This window comes from Octodon degus, unplaced genomic scaffold, assembly GCF_000260255.1.
Source record: "Octodon degus isolate 3935 unplaced genomic scaffold, OctDeg1.0 scaffold00105, whole genome shotgun sequence".
NCBI lineage: Eukaryota > Metazoa > Chordata > Mammalia > Rodentia > Octodontidae > Octodon > Octodon degus.
Genome location: NW_004524681.1, coordinates 8,641,210 through 8,645,960, shown reverse-complemented (window position 1 = coordinate 8,645,960; position 4,751 = coordinate 8,641,210).

Below are 4,751 nucleotides of genomic sequence, written 5' to 3'. Positions count from 1 at the left end.
TATATAAAATTAATGGTCACAATCCACCATTTGTCAACTCCACATCCACACATAGCACCGTAAGCCACACTTAATCTCTAAGTAAAGATGATAGCAAGTGAATAATTCTGCCTAACATAAGATGATGAACTCAAGTACAACTGAAAACACACTGACCCTGTCCCCAGAGTCTGAGCAGTTCTTGTCTCACATTGTTCTGCATCACCTCAGGATTCTTCCAGAAGAAAGGCTCTCATCAGATGTGGCCCTCAACCTTGGACCACAACCACCAGCCAACATAAACCTTTTTCATGGTGGCATTGTGATTTTGGTAGCAGAAAATAGACTCAGGAATGGTTTGACAAAAGGAACTTCACTTTAATGCTGACAACTTCTGTGGTAGCTGCACCTTCCTTTCAGGTATTGAATTCAATCTGCGCCCCACTGTTCCTAGTTCTGGGGATTTCACTGTAGCTTCAGCTTCAGGGCTGTTCACTTGTCTACATTTTACAGAAGAGTTCAACAAACTACTTACAACTTTTTCTGAGTTTGTATACATCATCTCCTTCCTGCTGGAGTCCTGCCTCATATAGCTAAATCAGCTGCGCTGAGGGCTATGGTTTTTAAATACAATGGAAAGCCACTGGAGACTTGAGCTCTTAAATTTTAAGTCAGGTTTATGTAGGCAGTAAAATTCACACCTTTTATGTATCCAGTGTTATGAATTTTGCAAAGCCAAATTGCACAGTCAAGATGCAAATATTTTCAGTCATTGGAAAGTATTACACAAGGATTATCTAGCCTGTTTCAATTTTAAAAACCTTACCCAAACTTAGTGAAAGATTGTAGGAAGGCAGGGCCCCACACAGGCTAGGTAGGAGGCTACTGCAGGGGTTCAGTTTCCAGGCTGGAGAAGCAGGAAAAAGCAGCGAATGATCTTTTCTTCTTAAAAAGATTATAGACAAACAAGTGAAATCAATATAGAAGCAACATTCTAATTGGCGGGATGGCCTGTGTGACACCGATGGGCGGGGACTTTGGGGGGGAGTGTGAGGAGAATGTGAAGGGCTCAGCAGTGTGCAGACTGACCCCACATGACCTGTCCAATCTAGGCAATTCCTCGGGCTTGGGCAAGGATTTGCTACAAGCAGCCTGATCCCATCAGCACCAGTACTTGTGGGAAGATACCAGAGCTTTTGCATTTTCTAAATCCCAGTAGTTCAGAGATGAGACCACTCATTATAAATGTAGGACAGAAAAGTAAGAAGATGAATGCCTAAACAAGATCACATGTATCAGTGCCTTCTGATATTATACACTTCAGAGCACACACAGCGAAAAGCCAGAAGCTGCTCATTGCTGAGCGTGGCCTAACCAGGCAGGCTTGGCATGCAGTTCCCATCCAGCCACTTTGAGAGCTGGGGGGATGGATTCCAAGACTTGGCTCATCTGTAAGCGATTGATTAAGAAATGTTAATAGTTTTCCTTCCCAATTAATAAGTTTTGGTGGACAAATGAAATAGCCAGGGAGGGTAGAGTCATAAAAGGTAGTCTAAGTCACATTACTGAATCACCTTTCTGAGGCATGAGCTCTCTGAGCCTCAGGTACCTTACCTGATTGCTGACAATAGCATCTTTTATTTTATGCAATACTAAGCACTTTTGCAAACATTAATTATATGGGAAAAGCCTGAGTGACAGGGAGCATGTGGAGTCCTCAGGATTGATCACAGTGCTATGCACCTGCCAAAATGCTTGTTGCTGACTTTGACCAGCATGGAATAATAGCTCAGGAATGCATGTGGAGGGGAGCCACACTATTTTCTCACCTGCTGTCACTGCACACCCGAATCACCTCCATTCGTTGCTATCAACATCATTTGCTCTAATCATTGCCTTCACCAAGCCCCTAAAAAACGGACTTGGAAAAAGAGAGAAAATGGAGATAGAAGGTCCATCTGTGATGATTCTATATGATTAAATAGTAGCCTTGTGGAGGGGTTGAATGTTATTCTTTTGCTACCAGTTCAATTCTTGGCTTTATTTTCTCAAGTTTTGAAATTAACTCGTTAAAAAAATGATCTGAACTGGCTTGTTAAAAGTCCACAATGACTATTTAAGGGTCTAGGTTCTCAAGATGGAATTCTTTCCAATCTATAAAATAATAAATCAGTGGTAAAGCCAGGAAGGGGGAAGACAAAGGCTTACTGATATCAAAGTCACTAGATGTCCCAGCTGACACCACCTCATGCCAGGTCACTGCACCAGACCCAGAGGGATCGAAGGACCATGCACCCTGTCCTTAGCTGCTACCTGCTGGGGAGCCTTTGCCAGACTCGGAAGGACTTTGGAAATGTGGGCTCCACCCAGCCTCTGATTGTTCAGAAGACAAGGCAGCAAAGTCACAGACCAACACTCTGACCTGATCAGAGAAGAGAGCGACATCCAGGAGGAGAGCTTTCCGTCAGGGCTAAAGTCATCCCCTTCCACAGAGACCAACTGAGAGACAGCCTTGGGAGGTGGGTTTGGAGAGGCTCAGAACTGAATGAGGGGCTGGGGACATAGCCCAGTAGAATAAGCGCTTGCTTGGCAAGTGCAAGAGCCTGAGTTCAATCCCCAGTTCCGCCAAAAAAACACCCCCCCAAAACAAAACAAAACAAAACAAAAAAACAAAAACAGAAACAAAAAGAAACTGAATAGGGATCTCTTGGAGTCCTCTGGGAGACCTGGGCTTAGACCAGGAGATCACAGGGCCTGTATTCTGCTGGGAGAGGCCAGGTTTGGGGGAAGCAATCATGAGAGGGGGTGGTCCTGAAGAAGCAAGCAGGTAGTGTGCTAGTGTGTGTGAACTCCGGCATTGCTCCCAATATCTGGCAGAAGTAAGTGATCTAAATCACTACAGGTCATACGTGACACAGTAGTCCCTGGCAATTGGGTTTCTCTCTGTGCCAACACCTGGAATGCCTGCTGTGTAGGGGTCATAAACAATCTGGTGGCTCACTCTCAAAAATGAGACACTGGGCCAAAGAACTTGCAAGCCTCAGCACAAAAAAAAAAAAAAAAAAGAAAGAAATAAACAAAAATACCCCAGAAACATGAGAAGAGGAAGCAACAAAATGCCTTTGAAAATTCCAAAATTGTTCAAGTGCATTTAGAGGAGGAAATCACCAGGTACACAGAAGATAGGCCAGAAAGCAAAACAGGTCAATGGAGGTGAAACAGTTCTATTAGGTGCTTGGTGAATTCAAAGAAGATATAGCTAATCAAATAATGTCTGTCATGAAAGAGATGATCAACAAGTCTAAAGGAGACACTAATGTACTAGAGGAGCTAGAGAAAGACATGCAAAACATGAACACCTAACAAAGAAAAGAATGAAAGTCTGTAAGAAAGATCTAAACAGAAGTCTACATCTACAACGAAAATTACATCAGACTGAAAGGGGGATTGAGAACATCAGAAAATGGGAAAAAGACCATCTGTTCCTGGATAGACAGCATCACCACAGTCAAATGGGCCATCATTCTAAAACTTTCATATAGATTAGTGCAATCCCAATGAAAATACCACAGAGAGGGTCTCAGCGCAGGTGCAGCGTGAGTGAGAACCTCTTGCACCCCCTTGGGACGCCCCTCACCACTCCGCAGCACCTCCCCCACCCTGCCCGCCCAGTAGGAATTTCTGCCGCATGCCAGAAACCAACAGACTCAGTCCTAGCACAGGCCCAGTGACTGTGTGGGAGAGCTGCCTCTCCCACCTACTCCACCTTATCTCCTCCAGGCTCAGCTCAGGCCTGGCATACAGGTCTGGGGTGAAAAACCTGCAGCTGCAATCTCTGCAGAGAGTGTAGAGGATAGAACCACCCAGCTAGTCCAGGAGCAGAAAATCTTGCCAGAGGGGCACAACAGGCTCACCCCCAAGGGCAGCAGCGGGAAGGAGCTGAGCACAGCAGCCAGACCCAAGCCAGGCACAGCTGGATAAATCCAAACTTTGTAGATCTGTAGTATGTGAACTTCAGTATGTGCTGAGGTTATAACGAAAATGAAGATCTACAACAAAGGTCGGAAGACAGTGCTACACAAAATGACGAGAAGGAACAAAATGCAACCTCAGAACCCAAGCCCACCTGTAATAAGTGCAGAGAACACTAACACAGAACAAATTGGGAACCACACAGCTGAAAGCAATGAATCAATGGCTTCTGAAATAAAGAAACAGCTGCAGAAAGGTATAGAGGAACTCAGATTGGAAATGAAAAAAGAAATCGCTGAATTAATAACATCTGTAGTAAAGAATCAAATGCAGAAACATATGGAGAAAACCCAATGCCCACCCAGAACAAGTGCAGAGGACACTAGCTCAGCTCAAATGCATGAATCAATAGCATCGATAGTAAATAAGCAACAGCAGAAAGTTATAGAGGAACTCAGAGCACAATTCATTTCTGAAATAAAAAAATAATTCTCAGAACTCATAGCATCTGAAGTAAAGAAGCAACTACACAAACATAGGGAGGAAACCCAATCGGAAAAAAACACTGCAGTAAAAGAATTTATAACTGCTTCTAAAGAAGATATTGATAAAAAATAGAGGAGATTAGAAAAATGATGGATTCCTTGAATGAGTAATGCCGGAAAGAAATAGATCGCATGAAGCAGAGTCAAAGAGATATAGAGGAAATTAAAATCTCAATCACAAGCTTGCAAAATCGTTTAAGTGAAAGTGAAGACAGAGTTTCAGATCTTGCAGATGCTGGTGCAGCTAGTGAAAAG